General features: G+C 41.7%; 1 protein-coding gene and 1 pseudogene across 2 annotated transcripts in view; both read right to left on the reverse strand.

The window, feature by feature from the left end:
* Window positions 1–25,836, reverse strand: part of LOC135068640 (transmembrane protein 132D-like) — a 1,425,735-nt gene that overhangs the window by 708,482 nt on the left and 691,417 nt on the right. The gene's annotated exons all lie outside the window — the stretch shown is intronic.
* LOC134950633 (5S ribosomal RNA) lies at window positions 6,566–6,684 on the reverse strand (annotated as a pseudogene).

A 25,836-nucleotide genomic window follows, 5' to 3' on the forward strand; every position in this document is an offset into this window, starting at 1 on the left:
TGGCCTAGATATTGGAGAAGGTTGTTAGGCCACTTGTCCAAAACCAACGCAAGATGTTGACATAGAACACAAGGTGACCCAAGAGGGTGCTTTGAGTATGGTAAACCGAAGCACTTTTGGATGAAATGTCCAAATCTCCTGGAAGCAATGGCTTGTTTGGTGGCGGCACCTAGGCCTAATGTTCCCTGTTTGTATGACTATGTCCTTGTCTAGAGGTAACCAACCACTGTAGTGGGTGCCTGTCCTTTACAGCAATGGGTGGTGTTGGCAGTAATGGATTCAGGTAGTGAAGTCACCTGGAATCCAGCACTCTAGTTTCAGAAGTCCTGATGGACCGACTGCCGTCAGTATATGTCTTGTGTGCCCTTGGCTGTGTCTGTCTTCCTGTTAACGTGAGGGTACAAATGGTGCAGGTAGTGGCAGCAATAGCCCTAAAGCTGCCATATCCTTTTCTTCTGGGGTGAGATTTACCCCTGTTCTGGGAAATTCTTCTTGACCAGATTAGTCCGGACATGTTGGCAACTGAATCACTGGTCAGATGTCCAACCCTATATAATCCTATTACTCACACCCTAATACCGGAGGGAGAAATCAGGAAGCTAAATCTGGAGCCTGAGTACCAGTCTTTGGCTGCTATCAAGCCAGCGTTGCATTCCAGAAGACGTGAGAAAGAAGGACTGGTCAGAGAGGGTTGAAAGAAAACAGAAACCTTGCCAGGTGGTAGAGGAGATTGTTCTCCTGTGTTCAGAATTGTAACACTTCAATACTTTGCTCAAGACCAGTTAAATTTGCATTGGGGAGTGCTTGCAAACATGTAAGAGTAAATGCAATATGGAAGACTGGGATGCCGGCTGAGAGAGAACCAATTTTATAATAAAAAGGGACTTGCTAAATAGGGTAGCGGTGGTACAGGAAAGGATAGTTAAACAGCTCTTAGTGCCACAGGTACATATCCTGTTAATATTGGCAGGGGCCCATATATACACCCTAAGAGATGGCATTTGGGAGAAGAGAAAATTCTCAAATGGGTGCTCCAGAGGTTTTACTGGCCAGGCATCCACATGGCAGTTAAGAGATACTGCTAAGCCTGCACAGTCTGCCAATGAATTGTCCATGAACAAGACTACCAAGGTTACTGGGTACCTCTTCTTTTAACCCCAGGCCCATTAGTGAAACAGTCCTTAAATGAAGCATAGGGGCCGCAAAAGGGAAGTGTCAACACCCAAGCCACCATATGCACCATTATTCTAAGTAAAAAGGTGCTTGTAAAGGTACCAACCCAAATGGGCAATTTGTGTGTGCATGGGCAAGGCCATTATGATGTAATAGAGGCCATAGGACTGGTAAATTATCAATTATGGAAGATGGATAGACAGCAAGGAGAGCAGGTCTATCACAGTAACTGGTTAATCCCAAGGGTAAAGGAAGTGTTTCCTCGGCAGAGCCTTCCACCATGAAGGTTCTGTTCCATGTTGCACAGACCATTCTGTTCTTACGCCCCACCTCACACGGAGGGAGGTGACAGGAAAATCAAAACTATGCCTGATATACAAGCTTTCTAAAGATTGCAAAGCTAAGAGAAGAGGAGTTAGGAAAAAGGTTTTGTGGCAAACAGGGTACTTTGCCATGTTCTGATGTTCAGAACAGAACTCGGTCCTTGGAATTAGAGCAGATAGCATTAATAATCCTGCTGCTTATTACTGCAAAGGTCTTAACACACAGCTGCACTACATTGGTATGACTGATTTGGAGTGTGTGAAAGAACAAAAGAATTGTGGAATCCAGTGGATGGGGCTTCCAATTCTGACAAGCAGCTGGATACTAGCTAGGGCTGTTGGGGCATAGCTAATGTCAGGTAGCTATTTCATGAGAACAAATGTGATGGTATAACATATGTGAGTTATAAAGAAGACACATGTCTAAGCAGACCAGTTTGAATAGTCCTTTCTTTATAAGCAGGGTCTTACTAATACAGGTTGAGTATCCCTTATCCAAAATTCAAAATCCCACATTTTTTGGTCCCCTACTGAGATAATGACATATATATTATGTGTATATATAGATATATTATACAGATATAGAATATAATATACACATATGTGTCATTATCTCAGTAGGGGAACCTGTATACACATATAGACAAAGGTATTTGGCCATACCTGTTAATTATTGAATGCAGGTGTTTCAATCAGACCTGTTGTCATAGGTGTATAAAATCAAGCACCTAGCCATTCAGTCTCCAATTGCAAACATTTGTGATACAAAAGGGGTCGCTCTGAAGAGCTCAGCGACTTCAAGCATTGTACTATGGGGGTAATTCCAAGTTGATAGCAGCAGGATTTTTGATAGCAATTGGGCAAAACTATGTGCACTGCAGGGGAGGCAGATATAACATGTGCAGAGAGAGTTAGATTTGGGTGGGTTATTTTATTTCTGTGCAGGGTAAATACTGTCTGCTTTATTTTTACACTGCAAATTAGATTGCAGATTGAACACACCCCACCCAAATCTAACTCTCTCTGCACATGTTATATCTGCCTCCCCTGCAGTGCACATAGTTTTGCCCAATTGCTAACAAAAATCCTGCTGCGATCAACTTGGAATTACCCCCTATGATAGGATGCCACCTTTACAATAAGACTGTTTGTGAAATTTCATCCCTGCTGGGTATTCTGCAGTCAAAACTGTAAGTAATATTAGTAGAAAGTGGAAGCATTTAGGAACAACAGCAACTTAGCCATGAAGCAGAAGAAACTGTAAAGTCACAGAGCGGGGACAACAACTGCTAAGGTGCATGGTGCATAAAAGTCACCAATGCTTTGCTGATTCCATAGCTGAAGAGTTCTAAACTTCCACTGGCATTAATGTAAGCACAAAGCTGTGCAGCGGGAGCTTAATGGAATAGGTTTCCATGGCCGAGCAGCTGCATTCAAGCCTCACATCACCAAGTCCAATGGCAAGCACTGCATGCAGTGGTGTAAAGGACGCCGACACTGGACTGTGGAGCAGTGGAAACATGTTCTGTGGAGTGATGAATCACGCTCCTCTGTTTGGCAGTCAGATGGGCGAGTGTGGGTTTGGCGGATGCCAGGAGAACATTACCTGCCTAATTACATTATGCCAACTGTGAAGTGTGGTGGAGTAGGGATAATGGTGTGCGGCACCTTTATTTCCAGTAAAGAGCAATCTTAATGCTTCAGCTTACAAGACATTTTGAAAAATCAATCTATCTATCTATCTACTGTACATTATTATAAAATTGGATGCTGATTATTTTAATTATATATTTTTGTTAACTTGACCAAACATGCACATAAAGATGATCGGGAATGTAGCAAGGAAAATATTAGAAATTGGACGGGTGTGCTTAAGATAAGAAAGGTAGATAGTAAACAGCAGTAAGAGGCAAGCACTAACGCATCTAAATAAAATGTTCTGCATAATATGCTGGTGTTATGTAAATAAATAATAATAATAAATTATCTGAAGCTGTTACTTCTCTCATTTTCAGAACGCTGTTTAGAAACACCAGTGCTCACTGGCTTGTGCCATTTGTCTCAAACATGCTTCATTCATATAATCAAACTGTGGGGGTCATTCCGAGTTGATCGTAGCTGTGCTAAATTTAGCACAGCTACGATCAGGCACTCAGACATGCGGGGGGATGCCCAGCACAGGGCTAGTCTGCCCTCCGCATGTCAGTGCTGCCCCCCCCCCCCCTCCCTGCAGAAATGTAAATCATCGCACAGCGGCGATGCTTTTGCATTTGAGGAGTAACTCCCAGCCAGCAGGTCCTGCGGCTGGCTGGGAGAACCTCTTCGCTGCCCGGGTCGCTGCGGGTTGCCCCCCCCCCCAATGGTCTGGCCATGCCTGCATTGGCCGAACCGCCCCCCTAAACGGTGGCGTTAAGCCCACTCCCGCCCATCGACCGCCTCTGACTGTCAATAAGGCAGAGGCGATCGCTAGGCCATGACGGCCTTCGGCGCCGGTGCATGCGCAGTTCCGACCCGATAGCTGCGCTGCGATAAACTGCAGCGAGCGATCAGGTCAGAATGACCCCCTATATAGCAAGTTTTCAGATGGTTAAAGATGAAATATATCAGAACACTGCAATTTATTTCAATATAAACAAAATGCTGCCATCATGCTTATTGCTTTGTTACAGGGCATGCCCTCTTTTAGAAGGCCAAAGCCATTGATAAAAACTAAACAGCATAGAACAATCCACATCAAACACGCAAATGTGAATTATGTTTATTTTTACTTCAAAGATAAAAGAAATTCTTAGATGTTTTCCTTTAAACATAAAAACTCCATAGAAAGTGCTGAATGTATGAAAAAAAAAAAACTTCAGCTATGATTTCAGTTTCTGTGTGTCACCAAAATAAAACTCCTTATGACTACTGCTTAAGAGATTTTGTCTCTCTCCTATATTGCTGTGAAAAATGTAGGGAGCGATGTGTTACTGTAGCCTTAGGTACAAAATTAGAATTTACACTGGTTTGTGCTGAAGCTGGCTAATAGAACGATATTGTTCATTATCTTTTATTACACGTACGCTAGTGAAAGTTTCACCTCATATTCCAATTTAATGGAGACAGAAATGCAAAGCAGGCCATTCACGTCCGCTTGTTATTGTGATGCATCTGAACAACTTAATGCTCAGCTGTCACCTGCCTCGTGTGCAATAAATCTATTAGCACAGTATGTCTTCTACAAAGTAATCAATGTTCTAATTTTAGTGTGATGGCTCTTAGAGATATCTCATATTTTTTCTAGCAATACAGTTTGCAAGTAGTAATAAATAACTCAAGCTAAAAATAAAGTAATAAGGTATTAGGAAAGTGCGAGCCATGACTAAATAAACTGTGAGGCCTATTACCTGGTACAATGACTTCTTGTTACACAGTACAATATATAAGAATTCTTCTAATTGGCAAACAACTGCTCAACAAGACTTTTTTTTTAAATAATTTTAGTGGCCCTTTTTGCAAGAGTAATGAATAACCTGGAGTAGAGATTGTGTTCAACTGTTGGGCATATGCATTAACCAGAGGCGTAACTAGGGCTGTTGGCGCCCAGGGCAAATACAAAAATGGAGCCCACTGAAACTTTCTTTTTCTTTGTAAATTCTGGATGAATTCTTATATTAGTACTCAAAAGAGTGATTCACAAGCTCTGTATCGAAAGAAGACTGCTTCTGGATGCACTCTTGTCTTATGATGATTGTACTATTGCAACATAGGTTTTAATTTTTAATCAATTATGTTTAAAATACAATTAATGGAACGCTACAGCAAGGCCAAACTTAAGTGCAACAGCTATGAATACTACGTGCACACAGACAATGTTGTGCAATGCAAATTTATAGTGAAGGGCAATGGGGCTTCTGGAGATGTGTCACCTTAGAAGGTCACCAGGTCCAATCATTCTGAGGGCTATGGGCCTGCTTCAGTGGTGGACATAGTGGCAATGTCAGATGCAGGCAGCTGATGCTTTTAGTCTGCGCATGCGTCCTAGTCACACTGCACATGCGTCCCAATGGTTAGGCACAGATTGCACACAGAGAGAAACATTTTTGATGGGTATTACTGGGTGGTAACAGGATGATAGCAAGCCAGACACATGCATCTAAAGCAGCGACGGACTGGGGCTCAAAAACGGCCTGGGCTTTTGTGAGCGTGTGCGCACAACACAGGGGCGCGCCACCACGATGTACGAGGGTGTTCTGTGAGTCATGGGGGCGTGGACTCATGGCACGCTCCCATTACCATGGTGACACTTGCTGGGGGCGGAGGCGTGCCGTGAGTCCGGGGGCATGGACTCGCGGCACGCCCCCATTTCCATGGAGACCAGTGGGGGCGACTGAACCAGAGAGCCAGGGGCTGCGCTGCTCGCGGCCTTCCCGGCTCTCTGAGGGACTGGATTGGACCACCTGCCCATCAGCCCTTCTGGCATGTGCCAGAAGTAAATTAATTTACAGAAGACTCTTGTGTGGGTGCACTCTTGCATTGATTTGTTTATATGAAAATATTAAAACATAACTTTTATTATCTAATTAATTCAAGAAAAAATCCACACTTTCATAGTCCACCACAATTAATCACTAAAATATAATGGTATCTGTGTACACACATATGACTCAGCCCACCAGCATCTCTGAAAGATACCAAATATGATTGGTGTGGCTGATTAGAGTAGAAAGGCTAGAGCGAGTATCAGCAAAAGCCAATCAATTAATTGATTGGAAAATTTTGAAATGTTCTGGTTAGTCTATGCTGATAGACTTGAGGGGGGATGCAGACACTATGGTTCTACACCCTGATCCTATCCAACCAGCACAAGCACAGCTTGTGTTAATGAGACCTCCAAGGGTCAATGGACTGGACTATTGTAGGGAGTATATAGCCTTGATAGTGTTGAGACTTGTCAGATCTATAAAGTATCAGGGAAGGCGATACTTAAGAGGAATATACAGTGTCAAGAGAAAAAAGATGAGCTAAAAGGATGATTGGAGAAAAAAATGTGGTGATCCTGCTTTTGGTGTATAGTCGAGACAGGTCATGAATTACAACACCAGGTATTCTCTGGGGGTCCCCCTCGCAGATACTAGCCCAGCCCACCACCATTTCGCTTCCAAGATCAGACGAGATCGGGCTCTGTCGGTGGGGTATGGTAGTAATTTCTTGGGCTCACTATAGCTTACTTGCCAATGAGAGTGCACCTAAAGAAGATTGGGAGAGAAGGCAGAGAGGGTTGCGGATCTGCTGTCTACGTTAGGCACAGGATGGCCCCGTGGATCATAGATGAGAGTCCGCGGATATAAATAGGTGGGAAATAGACAAAGGAAAAAGAAAGAGAGAAGAGAAAGAAGAAAAACGAGTGAATTGGAACTGTAACAAGTGTCAGCATTAATATTAGGCCAGCACTATGTCAAAACTGAGTTTATTGTGCATAAGACAGAGTGATTGGCAGTATCGAATATGTTTGGCAGTCAAGAAAAATCAAGCAAAGAAGAGTGGCACACTGGCCCTGTTTGGTGCTGATTAACCCAATTACTCACACATATAACTGCATTGAATCCCTATGCATAACTATCAGGGAAAGAATTATTGAAGCCAGGAAACAAACAGTATCCATATACGTTGGTGGCTGAAAAATACCTGGAAAAAATGACAGTCCCTGCCCAAATCCCTGGGTCACCCTCAATAAGGTCAAAAAGGTACATGTGCAGGACTGCAAATCTATATTGTACAGCCTACTGGCAAAAAGTATTACGCATAAGCTAGAGTGATCAGCAATATCAGGTATGTTTGGCAATAACCCTCTTTCCCAGCAAAATCAAGTGAAAGGGGGGCACACAGGTCCTGACAGGTGCTGATTAACCCACTAGCTCATACAGATAAATGTATTGAATCCCTAAGCAGAACTATCCAGGAAAGGGTTATAAAAACCAGAAAACAATCAGTGTCCATATGCGCTGGTGGCTGAACAAATAACTGAAGAATGACAGTCCCTGCCCAGATTCCTGGGTCACCCTAAATAGGGTCGAATAGGTGAAAAATGCAGGACTGGAAATCGATATTGCACAGCCTACTAGTGGAAAAATGCTGAAAAAAATGACCTATTAGAAAAAAAAGGGTATAATATATATATATATATATATATATATATATATATTATATAGGCTTGAAGCAATATAATGAAACAGTATCTGTTCAGAAATTAGCCAAAATCCTGAGTTCCTCAGTTGTGTATGAGTTGAGAGTTAGTATAGATTAATCCTGTAGGAGAATTGAATGTCTGCACCAATGCCATTATTATTGGTATATGAAGTCAGATGAATGAATAAAAGTGTACCGGTCCCTGCCCAGGTCCCTGGGTCAGTCTCAGGTTAGCAGGATCCAGAAAGTGCTCCTCCCGTCCTTAGTCCACGCTGAAACTTAGTCCATGCTGGAAAACGCGTTTCACCCGTCCTGCGGGCTTGTTCACTTTCAATGCTCATAATAATGGCACTGGTGCAGACATTCAATTCTCCTACAGGATTAATCTATACTAACTCTCAACTCATACACAACTGAGGAACTCAGGATTTTGGCTATTTTCTGAACAGATACTGTTTCATTATATTGCTTCAAGCCTATATAATATATATATATATATATATATATATATATATATATATATATTATACCCTTTTGTTTCTAATAGGTCATTTTTTTCAGCATTTTTCCACTAGTAGGCTGTGCAATATCGATTTCCAGTCCTGTATTTTTCACCTATTCGACCCTATTTAGGGTGGCCCAGGGATCTGGGCAGGGACTGTCATTCTTCAGTTATTTGTTCAGCCACCAGCGCATATGGACACTGATTGTTTTCTGGCTTTTATAACCCTTTCCTGGAAAGTTCTGCTTAGGGATTCAATACATTTATCTGTATGAGCTAGTGGGTTAATCAGCACCTGTCAGGGCCTGTGTGCCCCCCTTTCACTTGATTTTGCTGGGAAAGAGGGTTATTGCCAAATATACCTGATATTGCTGATCACTCTAGCTTATGCGTAATAATTTTCGCCAGTAGGCTGTACAATATAGATTTGCAGTCCTGCACGTGTACCTTTTTGACCTTATTGAGGGTGACCCAGGGATTTGGGCAGGGACTGTCATTTTTTCCAGGTATTTTTCAGCCACCAACGTATATGGATACTGTTTGTTTCCTGGCTTCAATAATTCTTTCCCTGATAGTTATGCATAGGGATTCAATGCAGTTATATGTGTAAGTGGGTTAATCAGCACCACAGGGCCAGTGTGCCACTCTTCTTTGCTTGATTTTTCTTGGAATAAGGGTGACTGCCAAACATATTCGATACTGCCAATCACTCTGTCTTATGCACAATAACCTCAATTTTGACATAGTGCTGGCCTAATATTAATGCTGACACTTGTTACAGTTCCAATTCACTCGTTTTTCTTCTTTCTCTTCTCTCTTTCTTTTTCTTTGTCTATTTCCCACCTATTTATATCCGTGGACTCTCATCTATGATCCACGGGGCCATCCTGTGCCTAACGTAGACAGCAGATCTGCAACCCTCTCTGCCTTCTCTCCCAATCTTCTTTAGGTGCACTCTCATTGGTAAGTCGGCTATAGTGGGCCCAAGAAATTACTACCATACCCCACCGACAGAGCCCGATCTCGTCTGATCTTGGAAGCTAAACGGTGGTGGGCTGGGCTAGAATCTGCGAGGGGGACCCCCATAGAATACCCGGTGTTGTAATTCATGACCTGTCTCAACTATACACCAACAGCAAGATCACCACATTTTTTCTCCAATCATCCTTTTAGCTCATCTTTTTTCTCTTGACACTGTATATTCATCTTAAGTACCGCCTTCCCTGATACTTTATAGATCTGACAAGTCTCAACACTATCAAGGATCTATACTCCCTACAACAGTCCAGTCCATTGACCCTTGGAGGTCTCATTAACACAAGCTGTGCTTGTGCTGGTTGGATAGGATCAGGGTGGAGAACCATAGTGTCTGCATCCCCCCTCAAGTCTATCAGCATAGACTAACCAGAACATTTCAAAATTTTCCAATCAATTAATTGATTGGCTTTTGCTTATACTCGCTCTAGCCTTTCTACTCTAATCAGCCACACCAATCATATTTGGTATCTTTCAGAGATGCTGGTGGGCTAAGTCATATGTGTGTACACAGATACCATTATATTTTAGTGATTAATTGTGGTGGACTATGAAAGTGTGGATTTTTTCTTAAATTAATTAGATAATAAAAGTTATGTTTTAATATTTTCATATAAACAAATCAATACAAGAGTGCACCCACACAAGAGTCTTCTGTAAATCAATTTTCTTCCAAGTTTTCCTCTGACTCTGGGTGCACCACCAGGCATAAATTATAGGAATTATTCCTGTACATTGTAGTTTATTCTGGTGCCTCACTATTCTGTCTGAATCGTCTGGACTGGTGCGGAATCATACCTATTCTTTGAGATGTGCCAGAAGTGCCAGATGGCCAGTCCGGCTCTGATCTAAAGACACAGTTGTGCTGACACAGGCAGCCACATTCATATGGAAAATCTGCATATCCATAGGGCTGGTGCAATCTTCACTGGCATAACTGCAATGGAGGCGGGGGAGATAGCATTTTATGGGGTGGAACCGCAACATACACACTGAATAAACCTAAGGCAGCTGCACACAATCCCTAGGTGAGTACCAGCAAAGAGAGAGAGGGAGAGGGAGAAGAGAGGAAGCAGCGAGAGAAGGAATATAAATAGTTATACAAAGAACAGTAAAAATTTAAATCTGCAAATATCTACCACAAACCGTTCCAGGTAGAACAACACAACACACTGATACATAGGTACCTGGTCTCTCCCAGAATTTTTAACTGACCATCATCTTTCCCCTGCCTCAGGGTTAGTGAAGCTGGGGTGCCTAGGTCATCCTGTTGCTCCAGACTCCTAAGTCTTGCAGCAACCACCAGGGTGTCAATGCCCCCATCGTCTTCTGCATGAGACCTCCTATGTTTCCTCCTTGTTGGTGATTAAGGCCACTCCTGTGCAGCTAGTCTGCTTTCCACCTTGCTGGCTGCTCCTCTTCTGCAATGCAGCCTGAATGATACAGGAGGTGGGTGTAGGGATGGTGCTAGGGTGTAAGATGCCCCCTTTCAAACTATAACCATTTTACAAATATGGAGGTAAGAGAGTGGTTAGTGCAATCCACTTACACAAGCACACATTCATTACCAGCACCGAGACACTCCACTCATTTACCAACGATACACCAGAAGCACCCAATCCCATCCTTCATTCACCTACAACACCCAGCCCAGACATGCCCCTCATCATTTACCAGTACCAACACCCTGCAGTACTCCAAAAATCCCCCTGGCCCTTTATTCACTCCCAACACATACCACCATACAGGGTATTCAGTTACAATGCAGGTGTTCGGGATGCCGGCACTTGGAATCCTGATGCCAGGATCCCAACACTGGTCAGAAGGCTGATGCCGGGATCCTGATATTGATCACCATGCCAGCTCCGTAATAGCAGCTGCCAGCAGGGGGAGGGTAGGGTCTGGCTGCAGGTAGAGAGGGTTAAGGGTTAGGTTACAATATAAACCCAGCAGGTGTCAAAATTCTGCATGTCAGGATGCCACTGCCGGTATTCTAACCATCGGCATTCCAAGTGCCGGGATCCTGATACTATCCCCCATACAATGCTAATACCTCTGCAGCAACCGACACCTTACCCTCATACACTACACCCAGACATCCACTCTCATACGCTACAACACCCAGACACCTCCCCCATACACTACAACACCCAGAGACATCCCTCCTGCACTACAATGTCCAGGCACCCCCCTCATGCACGGCAATGACCAGACACCCCCCTCATACAGTACAGCACCCAGACACCACCCTCATACACTATAACACCTATACACCCCCATACACTACAATGTCCAGACACTCCCCATACACTACAATGCCCAGACAACCCCTCATATATCATACCACACACACACACCCCTTTATACACTACAATGAGCAGATACTTCCTCTCATACACTACAACACCAAGACCCCCCCCATTCACTACAAAATCCAGCCCCCCCCTTCCCTTTCACCACAGCTCTCCAGTTGTTGCTGAACATGAACTAGGTCTTCTAGTCGCAGTTTGCTGCTCTATACAGCTCCCACCTCCAGAAAAGAGGGAACAGGTCCTTGTGTTTGAGTGGGTTGCCAGAGAGGAGGTAGGAGGACACTTCATTATGTGCCTCAGCCTCTTAACTGCCTGCTGGGCGCAGATCCTCCAAAATCGGACTTGTCTCCTAGTCCAGAGAGACTCCCAGCTCTGGGACTTAAATGGCAGAAAGCCAACACATTGGAGCTGGGACTGCGCCTCTCCAGGCCAGTGCCGTCCTGCATTGCTTACCGCATTGCAGTCAGGAGATAGGCGGGCAGAAAATTTTGGGGGGAGGGCGGGAGGTGTCCGTCCTGTATATTAGGCTGTGTGCGGTTCTTGCAGGGGGAAGAGGTGGAGTAGTCATAGCATGAGCTATGAAGTTGGGGTGGCTGAAATGTGGTAACTGGAGACTCATAATTTTCACCAAGGCCTGTCCCAAGCCTTGGCACCCCCATTGCCCTGGCGCCCAGGGTACGTACTACTCCACCCACACCACCCTTGTTATGCCTCTGGCATCAACACTTGGAGAGAGATAAAATGGAAATAAAGTACTGACCAATAAGCTCCTAACAGGCTGTGTTTGAAAAATGACCGGAACTGATTGGCTGGTACTTCATCTCTCTCCACTTTATCTCTCTCCTAGTGTTGATGCATATGCCCCAGTATGTGAAAAAAGGAGAATGATGGGAAAACATATGTAACAAGGAAAGAGTTGTGATAGCATATACGTTTTCCACTTTGTCCAATATGTGGGGTGTCGGTATCAGCCCCAATCATGATGAAGCATGGAGGGAAATCTGGCACACACTTAGAGGGATGTGGGGGAACAGAGGAGTGAAGTAGAGGAAATGCATAAGAAAAGGACTAGGGAGGAGAAGGAAGGCAGAAATATGCCTCTTATTATTTGTACTCATAACACAAATATTAAATACAATTCTATGATTCATTTACTGCAATTATCATCTATATACATTTTTTTTATATTGATGCAAGCTAACCACATCTCTTTAGTCCTTCTTTAATTTTAATTAGTGATGTATTTAATAATTTTTTTATTATTGAAGTGTATATTATATTTGGAAAGAATTATATTTGGATAATAATGAAGAATCATAGATAAATACAGTATTGTGTTCTCTGAGACCTTGAAAAGTACACAATTTTTTGTCTTTTTTTTACATTTAATACTTTTTATTAGAATTTTTCATATCATCACTACATATTACATAACAAATACAATCACATAAAAACAAAACATTTGCATAGAAAAAAATAATTGTAATACAGATATCACAAATTTCCACCAGCGTATATCTTAAATTCCAGATATACAGTACCACACATATGTACAGTATCTGCACAAGCTGTATTTACGTTTCTTTTTTGTCTATTTAAACATAACATGATTGCAGCAGGCACTTCTTGCTGAGAAGAATAAGGAAACAACCAGATACTGTAGATACGGAGAACAGAATTTACAAATTGAATGAATAACTGAATAAGAAAACTACTCTCACCTTAAATTATATATATAGTTAGATACATAAATATATATGTCTATATACATGGTGATAAAAACAAGAATGGATGTTAAAAGCTAAAATATAGGCTTTGGTATGTTTTATGATATGTATTAGCAATAAAGATATTAATTATATATTAACAGTAAAAACAATTATGGCTAGGAATGTGGTAATAAAAGAATAGATATTGAAGAAAAATATAGAAATAATGGAGCTTATTACGTTTTTCAATAGTACTTAAAATGGCCCCTGAATACATAGGAAGCTAAGGACCTAATTCAGACCTGATCGCTGGGCTGCGTTTTTTGCTGCCCTGCAATCAGATAGTCGCCGCCTAAAAAGGGAGGGGAAAAGCCTGTGCAAGTGTGCGATCGCTTTGTTAGCGGAGCTGCACAAAAATCAGTTTGTGCAGTCTCTGCGCAGCCCAGGACTTACTCAGCCGCTGCAACTGAATCCTCTTAAACAGGGCCGGAGCTGACGTCAGACACCCTCCCTCAAAATGCCTGAGCCCATCTGCATTTTTCCGGACACTCCCAGAAAACGGTCATTTGCCACCCACAAATAGCCTCTTCCTCTCAATCGCTTTGCGAACTCCCGTGCAACTGGATCCTTATCACCATCCCGTCGCACGGCGCCGATCTCTGTAGCAGTCGTCCGTCACGCCGGTGCAGTGCGGCTCAGATGCATGCGCAATTCAGATCTGATCACGCGCTGTGTGAAAACGCACAGCAGTGATCAGATCTGAATTACCCCATAAGTCCATATAGGGTCAAGGAAAGTTATAAACTTAAAATGGCCACCTTCAAAGTCTGTTAGGAAAAATTGACATTTGTCAAGTGAAGCAAGACATGTGAATAGGTCTTCACACATTACTGTGAAGGTTACTTTCCAGTCTTGATGACATCATCTGGCAGGTAAGAATAAATATCAGGTCTAAAGTGGGCCGAGAGAAGAGAAAAGAGAATTGAGAGGAAAGTTCTAGATGGCATACTGCAGAGACACATAACTACAAATTGCTGTTTTTCTATGTAGTATTTTGTGCTTGTACTTTTTTGATGTTAATTAATAATCACTTATAAATAAATTATATTACTTCATTTTTGACTGGATATTTTATTTTTTATTTCCAATGTTTCCTTTTGCTGTTAATTTTATTGAGACTGACACAACCTTGTTAATCATCATAATAATGCTTGAGTGTATATTATGTGGTCAAGCCTTTAGGGGGTCTGTATGAATTGTGCTACCTTCATGGAGAGTGATTTTGGTCAAATATCAAATTTAGGTATCACTTTGGTTGACGCCTGAAGAAGAAATAGATAATTTCAAAATTCACTGAATTTAAAGTAAAAACATATAGACGAAAAACACTGCCCCTATATAACAGAATGTGAAAACACATAGGAATGGATAAAGGGGTTTTATCAGGAGGTAACAAAAGGGGAGGTGTTTATTTAAAGGTTTTTTATTTAGACAAAGAAAAAGTTCTTATTAACATGGGACCTTATCAGTAGCCAGCCAGGGTAACAGAGAGTATGAGTGGATCGGTCCCCTCCCCTGAATGGCTTTCTGTGGACCTTGTGTGCCAGACTTCCCATTCTGTAGGTGGCTGATCACTTTTTAGGTGAAATACTAAATATGTTTCAAAACACACAAAAAATATTTATTCCACACAAGTCAAACATATCTAACATGCTTATTAAGTCATCTTCAGTCCTGAATACCTTGACTTTTTAACTTGCTAACAGTTTTATTCATGAATAAATAAAAAGGCACTTCTTTTGACACTGCTTTGTAACACTCCTAACACATAGTTTCTGCTTATTATTTATGTAACACTAGCACTATAACCTCTCACTAGTGTGACGCCATAGAGCAGTTGGCCTGTGTTGACTTGAGGTGTTCCGTGATCTGGACTTGAACCTTAGTGTTAAAGACATCAAATGATGTCACCTGGTTATTACTGGCGAAACCATATGCTTTTGCTATTATTATATATTATGCTAGCACCTCAATTTTGCTCTATGTCAGATTGTAGAGTTTATTATAAGTATTTTGATTAGCAGATCTCTCGCATTTTCTTTTTTCTGTGTGGAACTACAAGTCTCAGCATGATAGCACCTGTTATTATGTTTTGAATTAGGATGTGCAGTCCAAAGTTGCCCCCACCCCCCCATTGCAGCATTAATCATTGTTCTGGGCCCCAAACATGATGTCAAAACGAGGGGACTGGCCAGCTGTGAATTGGAAGTAGCTGCCCATTCTAGGCTCCCAGCAAACCAAATGCAGGTTCCACAATGGAGAGATGCTGCCAACCCCTTGGCACTTCTTTCCACCCCTAGTTCCACCACTCCAGTTGTAAGTCTACAATGGCAATACTTTTCCATTCTCTATGTGAAAATGCAGTGCAAATTTAAGCAAAATTCGCTATATACCTGTTGTCACTTCAACTCAGTATCATGTCCAAGATGTATAATCTAGGCAAAACAAGTGAAAAAGGTATTTAAAGTAGTAGAAAATAAAAAAAATATATAATTACATCTCCTTTTAAAAATAAATTTAGGTGTAGATTTAAGGATTCCAGCTTGTAAATTATTGTCTATATTGTAAAATGATCTCTAAATTTTGCAGCTACAATTCAATGGTTCCCAAACGTGGTCTTTAAGGCACCCCAACAGTCCAGGTTTTAAGGCTATACATGCTTAGGCACAGGTGACTTAATTGATACCTCAATAAGCTTGATTAAACCATCTGTGAACAAGCAGCTATATCTCTAAAACCCAGACTGTTTGGGTGACCGTGTTAGGGAATCACTTAGATACTGTAAATCATAAACATTTTGCATGTACCTGCAAGTGTAGGATATTACATATACTCAATACTCACTTATTTTTTTATTTTAATTTCTGTGTAGAATTTAAAGAAAGGAAGTTTTCTGTGAAAAGTGGAAACAAAATTTCCCAGATATCAAAGGCCCATTCCAAAATACTGTTTCATTAAAAAATAACTTTAGATAATGAACTTTTTAATTTTCCGTTGAATGGAAATGTTGCAAAGTATTTACAATCTACATCATTTGAGTTACTTTTTATGCAAACCAAAATCTTTTTATTTTCATTTATTATTTCTTAAATGTTCTTAAATGCTTGTGCAGTACACTGCAGCAATTAAACTTTGCAATTTCTTATAGTAACTGCATGTAATATTATCAGTCTCTTTTCCTAGCTACAGTCTTAAAATTAATTAAAACAGATGTTTTTGAAAAGCACAATCTTAGACAAGAATCCATTCAAGTTTCGTGTACGGTCAGAGCTCATAACATTTCAAAAGGCAGCCATAGCAATGTTGTTTCTGCTGCAGAAAAATTGGATTGTGTGAAAGTTACGGATGTATTGATAATAGAATTGCCAGAGGCTTGTCTAGGTCGTAAGAATCCCTTAAAGTATCCCACTTATTATTTAACAAAAATAATAGCCTCTAGAATCCTAACAGAAGCCAAAGGATTTTTATCTTTGAGGCATCCTTATATTGCTAGTGGTGTAGACAGTAGGCTGCAAACCAACATTCTAAAGGTCTCTCTGGAAACTAAAATGATAACTGCTAATATTTTGCCTTGGAGATTCATAAAGATTTGTCAAATGATGAGAAATTCTATGGTACAGATTCATGAAAAGATTAATTATTGTGAATTGTGGAAGTTGCTGTGTAAAAAGAAAAAAAAAGAAAATTGATGATAATAATAATAATAATAATAATAATAAAAAATAGAAATAATTATTTCCCACTAATTATAGAAGAAAATAAGCAAGCAGTACATTCATATGTAATGTCATAATGTAGACATTTGCCTGGTGTGTCTAAGCAATGTAACACATTGTTAATGGACTATAGGATGGAAATACTATTTGATCCAATATGCAAAGGCATCTGTCCCTAGGTACACAGCAGTCATACATAGTAATTTGCCCTAAAAATACATGTTTATTGGCAAAGACAGTGTCATGACCAATACCTTAAACTACTGTAAAGCAGGCTGGAATTGTCTCTCAGTGCATCACCTCATCTCCATTGGTTTTATATTCTTTACATACGTTTACTTTGTTTATAAACATAATTTATGTACGCACACTCTAGATGGTTGTTTGTTATAAAATCAGGATGGCCAATTTTTGTAACCTCAGGGTTTTCCCCTAGGATCTATTTATAAATTTATATTTTCCTGAACTAATATGGTTAGTTCAGGAAAATATAAATACTTGGTATGTTAAACTAATATACTGAGTGCTTTAATTACATAATATATTTGTCATTTTAATCACATAATATCTTTTCTCCATTAATACGTAATCTAAAAAAAAACCAGCATACTGTAACATCTCAGATATCATGACAGAGTTTAAGATGTTGGATGTATGAAATTTATCAAATATCTCCATCACTGTTGACTACACTATCATCTCCCCTATTCCCCAACTCCACTGCTTGAATCACTTGGGAATCACCCTTGACTCCTCTCTCTCCATTGCCCCCAAACCCCCCCCCCGGGCCATTTTCTGTCTCAATCCTGTCGGTTCCAGCTATGCAACATCACTGGAATCAGGCCGTCCCTCTCCCAGTGTGCAATTAAAATGTATTATCAATTCACTGGTCTTCTCAGGTCTAACTCCACTGCTCCCTGCATCTCCCTACGTGCCCCCCATCTCTGGTCGGCTAATGACCATTGCCTCTCCTCTACCCAGGTCACTGCATCCCATGCGCAAATCCAAGATATTGCCTGTGCTGCTCCCCTTCACTGAAAGAAGATCCCTCACTCCCTGACCTTGCAAGGCTTCAAACTGGCACTGGAAACTCACCTGTTCATCAAAGTGTACCCTTCCGCATAACCTAGTCTCAAAGCCACTCTCCTAACCCCCTGCCTCATGCCTTGGCCATCTCTGCCTCACTTACTTCTTGCCATCAGGCCACCTTCCGCTTGCTCGCGCCTCATGTCACCTGTCTCTCTACCCCTCCCCCTAGATTGTAAGCTCTTCTTCCCTCCTGTTCTCACAGCCCTCTTCTCTCGTACTTTAATTACAGATATACACTACTCAGCGACCATTTATACCTGAATCTCCTCTCACTCACAACCGTCCATCTCTTCCAATGGCTGCCGATTACTACTTTGCTTCCTTACATCTCAGTGTATTGTGTACTGAGAACTGTAGTGCTAATTGTTACCTGTGCTTTGTTTTAGTTTATCAGTTACTATAATCATAGGCATTTCTATAATGGGTGCAATGTGTATGGTGCACACGGGACCCTGGGTCCAGGTGGGGCCCGTATCATACACACTGCACCCATACTTTAATACAGGTTCAGTATGATTTACCGTTGGTCGGGATGCCGGTAGTCAGTATACCAACAACAGCATCCTGGCTATCAGTAAGCTGACAGCAAGGCGAGCACAAAGAGCCCCCTTGTGGGCTCGCTGTGCTCGCCATGCTGCGAGTTTGGTGGCTCGCGGACACCCACGAGTGGGAACAGTCCCTTTAAGCCGGATTTCCTGCTGTTGGTCATGTCAGTTGTGGGGATCCTGACTGCCTGCAAATGAACTGCATCCCTTTAATACTTACCTTTCAGGAGTTTAGCATCAGGTGCGGCAGTTGCGGTGAAAATGACAGCCAAAATGGCCACTGCGCATGTGCAGTAGTCAAATTGGTCTCCTGGACATGGCAGGTGCCATGTTTCCGGAGACCTGCGCATGTGCAGTAAACTCTGGCACAATGCCAGAGACTACTGTGCCGTGCAGAGGATGGGGCACACCCAGAGGTGCACATGAGCTCCTCTGTTAAAACGCTCCTGACTGTAATATTAAGTTCTCTGTACTCTGTATTATTCAAATGTGTGCTGTATGTTCAGTGCTGCAAACAACTTGTCGCGCCTTATAAATAAAATGTAATAGTAATAATACTGTGATCACCATTACTGCTCTCTGTATTTTACACTGGTCTCCAGAATATCAGCTCTGTACCCAACACTTTTTTTTGTTTGTTTCTTATATTATTTTATGTTGTCATACTCATGATAAATAGAGCTCAATAAATATGTTCTTTTGCACCACATCACACCAGTTAAAAGTATTTGCATACTAATTGCACTGTGTTATGGCTATGCTAATGCTTATCAGTGGTGCAAGTAGAAATATTTTCTTATGGGTACTGAGTGATGGGAAATGGGCGTGGCCTTGTGTAGTGATGGGACGTGGACACATGCTGCTAGTGGGAATGGCTACATGACACTAGCAGCGTGGCCACATGACACAACCCCTTTTTTTGGGGGGGGATTCTGGAGGCAAGGCTAAAAATATATTGTAATGCCGCCAGTATAATAGAACTATATAGTGATACCTCCAGAATAATAGAAATTTATAGTAATGCCCAAAAATTTAATAACCATATATAGTAATGCCTCCATTATAACAGGAAAATACAGCCACTGTCGCACTCCCAGTAACCCTGACAAAGTGGGACGAGCCGTCATGCTGCCAAGCACCATTTTCTTGTTGCTTTGTGGCACACTGTAACTGTGGCAGTGGCAAAGTGTTTGGCATGTGGTACTGCGTACCCGCTGCCAAATTCTTAAGGGGACTCCATACCCAAGCGTACCAGCATACTTGCACCACTGATGCTTATCATGGCACTACATATGAACCATTTAAATGAGTATGTAGCACTTTCCTAATGGTGGAAGAGATGGGATTCTCACAACAACATACTGTACAGCTCCCAGTCTACTACATCTCAACCTCCAGACAATGCGCTTCATGATTGCTGAATTGGTAACTTACTGATAAGGGGAGGGGGTGGTGGACAGAGCAGCAAATACTACTTCCATCAGAAAGAGCTGACTGAGTTATCCTACAGTAGCCAACTGTATGTGTAAAGAGATAGCCAACATTACATTGCCATTAGCAATGTATTGTAAATGCCAAGCCCAAGACATTGAATGTTATTTCTTATATTTCAGCCTCATTAGTAATAGTTGAAGCACTTCATGTCAGGAGATGTATGACCAGGTACACAATGCAGGTTACTCTATAAAAGGATATTCTCAAAAATAAATCAGAAATTTAATTTTACAGGAAAATATATACTTCACATAATTGTACAGCTTCTTGTAGCACCCCGAGGACTTGGGAATTATCACAGTTTACGTCTCTCTCTGAAAGGCTCTACTTACTGAAATGTATGTTTTCCATGGCTGTGCTGCTGATTCTATGGCAATTAAAGTAAACATTAATTCTGAAAAATAAATTAACATTTTTGAGCTTTGGTGTTTAATGTGGCTTTTTATCTTTCTAACAATTATAAAACCCAAACCTATCATTTAATTTAAGGATCAAGTATTGTTTTAATACAAGGCTAATTCACTGGGCTGACACAAATTTCAGGGCGACAATTAAGTTTAATTATTGTTTCCCAGTTAGTAAGTGTGCTAAAATAAGCTGGCATTTTGTGCTAAGCCTTTAATACAAGTGCAAATATCTTTAGATACAGACATTTTTTTTAAGTGAGACAATAATACAGTATACAGGCCTCTATATAAAATCATTACATTGTGATGTTACATTACGTCATCATAAATTTGAATGAGTATCTGAAGAAGGAATCGTGGAAAACTTTTTGTGTAGACTTACCTAATTCACCAACGTATATGGAAGAGGCACCAATAGGCTAGTATATATAACTAGCTTTGCGGTCAATCCACTTTCACTGAAAATAGACATTTTTTGTGAACCACTGTATAAATGGATTTTCACTGGTGTATTTTAAAAGGTCCTCACAGCAGATGCTGTATTACCAGGTCTGGTATGGACGACCGGCAGACGGAATGCCGGCTGTCAATATCCCGACAGCGGCATCCCACCCGCCAGAATGCCAGCAATGGGGTGAGCGCTAAGAGCCCCCTTGCGGGCTCACGCGCACGCCAAGCTGCGGGCACACTGGTTCGCTACGCACACCACAGGATCTATTCCCACTCTATTGGTGTCGTGGACACCCACAAGTGAGAATAGCCCGGTTGCTCCTGGATTCCGGCTGGTGGCACTGTCAGCTGTCAGGATTACTGCGTCGGTAAATTAAACACATCCCATATTACCAACATCTACTGTGGCTCAGCCATTATCAATTGCAAATGCAGTACCTATAGGTTTCTATGGGAACTTTGAAAATGCCAAATGTATCAAGCGATACACAGATTGGTACCCAATAGTTAACATCATCTTTAAATGATGGTAGCAATTATAGCCTATAGCCTACATTATCATCTATCGAATCCCTTTCCAGCTATGACTGCATGCACCTTCCATTCCAATGTTTTTGAGCAGGTCAGTCTTTGATAATTTGATTATCAATCTTATTTAACACATTTTTCATAAATAAAATAAAATAAGAAATTAAATGGAACTGATTCTCAGAATATCAGCATGTACTAAAGGGACAGAAGGGGGCCAAACAAAAAAGACAGAGAAAATCCTTGTACATACAGTATTGCTTATCAATATGTACTAAAGGGTTTTCTCTACCTTCTGGCAGCTAGTGCTAAGAGCAGGCTAGAATATTAGCTATGGCAGTGCTAAGGGACCCAGCTATTACTAAGGTTAGAGGTCACTTATCATCAGCTGTCTTCCCCAGTGGCAACTTTGTCAGCACCTCATGCATCGTTGATTCCTGGAGCACCCCCCCCCCCCCCCCCCCAAAAAAAAAAAAAAAAAGAAAGAAAACCAACAAAAAAACACAACTACTGAATAAAAATAAATAAAATAAGAATTCAAATACATTTATATATCTAAAATGTAAAACAAGTAAATATAAAAAAAAAACATAAAACTAAGCTACACAGTAGTGCAACCTTATTCTTATTAAACTGCACAACAGTACTCCTCATTAACATTACGCCACTCCAAAGGGGAGAGAGAGAGAGAGATGGGAGAGAAGAGGTACAGAGAGAGAGGGGGAGGAAGAAAAAAGGAGAGAGAGAGAGAGAGGGAGGGAGCGAGGGAGGGAGGGAGGAAAAAGATAGTATATACGTCGATGTGCTCTTTAGCTATTTTTCCATTGCTACATAATCATCAACACATCTTGCTTCATGCATGCTTATTCCACGGAAGATTTGCTATGTTCAAAATCTGTACAGGCACACTCTACTAGGTCAGTGGGTTCTTCCTGGGCAGTTGCCCGGGGTGTCTCGGCTTTACAGCTATGCCGAGCAGCTACTTGGTCAGGTTCGAACACGTTTGCAAAGTTCTACAAGTTCGATACTTTGACCTTTGAGGACCTTCAGTTTGGTCAATCAGTTCTGCAGGAACCTCAGCACTCTCCCACCCGGTTTGTGGGCTTTGGTACATCCCCATGGTACTAAATGGAACCCCAGAATCCTCTAGGACGTAAGAGAAAATAGGATTTTAATTACCTACCGGTAAATCCTTTTCTCGTAGTCCATAGAGGAGACTGGGCGCCCGCCCGGTGCTTCGTTTTTCCTGCACTGTTACTTAGTTAAGTAATGTTGGTTCAGCGATTGCTGTTCCTGTTTCAAGTTTGGTTAGCTTGGCTTTCCTCTGTTTGTGTGTGCTGGTTCGGAATCTCACCACTATCCTTATCTGTCCTTCTCTCAAAGTATGTCCATCTCCTCGGGCACAGTTTCCTAGACTGAGTCTGGTAGGAGGGGCATAGAGGGAGGAGCCAGCCCACACTATCAAATTATTAAAGTGCCCATGGCTCCTAGTAGACCCATCTATATCTCATGGTACTAAATGGAACCCTAGTATCCTCTACAGACTACGAGAAAAGGATTTACCGGTAGGTAATTAAAATCCTAATATATATATATATATATATATATATATATTTATATTTGCATTAATAATTAGCTATCACTGAGATAAAGCACAGTATGTCACACAGCGCCACAAGTACGACGAGGGACAGACTGAACAGTACAGATACATGAAAGAATAAAAGTAAGTTAATGGGATTTAGAGATCGACTACATCATCTTGCTTGCCATCAGCTCCTCATAGACAGGAGAGGGGAGGTAACTTAGAGGGCTTCTGGTAGTCAGTATGTCACTGGCAGCAATACCCTGTAGTGGAAGCATAGGCTCCTTTCACACCAACCTGTTCCTGTAATCTGCTCAATTGCAGGCAGCACACCTCTGGCTGTCTGTGTGTTTGTTTGTTATAAACCCAAATCTTCTAGCCCCACTTTGTTTAAGGGATTATGAAAAGAGGCAGAGGATCTCTGCCTCTTTGCATGATCCCTTAAACAAAGTGGGGCTAGAAGATTTGGTTATATAACAAACACACAGACAGTAAAAACACTCATACTCACCTCTCCTGCTGGATCCACCGTGGCTGCCCCGTCCCTTCCCTAGAGGTTTGCGCAATGACATCAACAAAGTTTGGTGCGTAGACCAACTCTTCCGGACGGCTGGGTAGGTGCGGGACCTTCTCTGCTGTTATCGGCCAGTGGCCGTAGCGCAAAGGGCATACTGTGCGGCACTGTACAATGAGTTGGTGATGGTGATGCGCAGGGCTGGGGCAGGTCCCCTTATTCCAGGAGAATCCCAGAATCTGGGAGAGTGGAAAAGCCTCCTGGAGGGTTGCCACCAAATCCTGGAGAATCCAGGAAATCCGGGAGAGGTGGCAACCCTAGCTCCAGCCCCATTGAAGAAGCAGGAAGTGAGCTCTCTGTCACTGTGTGGTAGCTTTGTGAAACTAAATGCTACCCATGCACTTTTGCCTCCCCAGCCGTTACTAAGGAGAAGTGGCTGCAGCACAGGGTATACAGAGTAGACTTCCAGGCTGTGCCCTCAGTGGGTCAGTCCCAACTCTCTGTAGGCAGCCATTGAGAAAGTTACTGTATTGAATGGGCAGTGCAGGAATTACTGGTGGCACAGGCAGTATGTGTTTGGGCTGCTACCTCCGGTGCCTGATCCCTGTGCCTCTATATGATCCACAGGCTCATTGCCCAGTAAATCTGCAGGATGTCTCAGCCTTCTCCCTGTCAGAAGGTTTCCCAGTAACCTGCCCAGATGGCATACTTGGCTGCAACAGTACCTGCTACAGTAGCTGCGGGTCACTGGGGTGCAGTGCTGAGCAGACTGTGCTATCCTGAATGAGCGGAAATCAGATCTCAGCACCAGGTGCAGCACACAGGAATTGGCCAAGTTTCTTCCATCTCTTCTATACTCCCCCTGTTTGTGAATGAGGGAAGGTAAGAATGGTAACTGAAAATGGGCAGGAGGAAAAGGTAGGTGTGAAAAGTCTAGATCCACCCCTGACGGTAAGTGGAATTTGAGTACATGGAGCCCATTGTCACTACTTTGGATAGACATGGTCACCATGTGGTGCTATATAAGCTTGCTCCCATAAGACATTCAGTATGTTGAAAATCAGCATTACATTTTTATTAACAGTGACCTTCTCTGTGGCATTTACGTGGAGTCTGATGCCTTTGGCTACATCAGGCATTACCAGTAAGTGTAAATTCACAGTGAAGTCTCCTGTTCTCTTTTTGCTACATGTAGTGAAAGCAACAAACTAAACGCAGCTCTGATCACAAAGCTTCTGAACTTTGAGATTTACTAAAACTTCCGAAAATGAAAATGGGACGTGTTGCCATAAGCAACAAATCCAATTCTAGCTAACATTCTTTCTTACTATATAACTGATAGCTAGAATCTGAATGATTGCTATGGACACCTCCACTTTTCCTTTTTAGACATTTTAGTAAATCTACCCCATAGGGCCACACACTGAAACAGAAAATAAAGAGATTGATTAGTAAAGATCAGATGTCACTATTTCAATGCCACCGATTGGCCATGTATGGACCTCACATCAACAAAAGATGGAGTTCACATTTGTTGTTTGCTGTGCTGTTCGTGTGCCTTGGATTGTCAATCTCATTTGGTTGAGTTTTGAATTCAAATTAGTGTTTTTTGCTCACATTCAAGGTTCTTTATTCACAATTTAAAAAAAAAAGACAAATTATTAAAATTTTACTTGAATGTATAAAAAGTGAAGATAGGTGCCATCTATAGACTAGTATTGTCATTAAATGACCATGGTCCTTGGCAAAGTCTCTTTGAACTAGGACAAAATGCAAGACAAGAATAATAAACAGTATCGTAAATACAATAAGCAGGTGTATAATTTACTATCTAAACAAACATTAAATAAATAACCTATAAATAATGCAACTAAAACATGAAATGATATGGATGGAAAACAGCTATTTTTAGCACTTAAAGAAAATAGTGACATTCTGAAACTAGCCTTAGAATGCTGAAACCATGTGATAAAGCAGCATAACTAGACAGGTGGTGCCACATGTTGAATGATCCATTCTTCATATGGAGAATTCTCAGTCAGTTTAACCAAAGAGTAGTAAAAGCAATGGATTGTGCTAATGACATGCTAACCGTACAGTAAAGCTTTCATTAAACTCTTTTAACACTATGGATGGCCAGTTTACCAGAGGGAGAGCTACCGGGTGAGTCCCCTTTTGGCATTATGTTATGTATATCATTGGAAATAGTTTTAAATAGGAATCCTC

This window comes from Pseudophryne corroboree, chromosome 1 (assembly GCF_028390025.1).
Source record: "Pseudophryne corroboree isolate aPseCor3 chromosome 1, aPseCor3.hap2, whole genome shotgun sequence".
Classification (NCBI taxonomy): Eukaryota; Metazoa; Chordata; class Amphibia; order Anura; family Myobatrachidae; genus Pseudophryne; species Pseudophryne corroboree.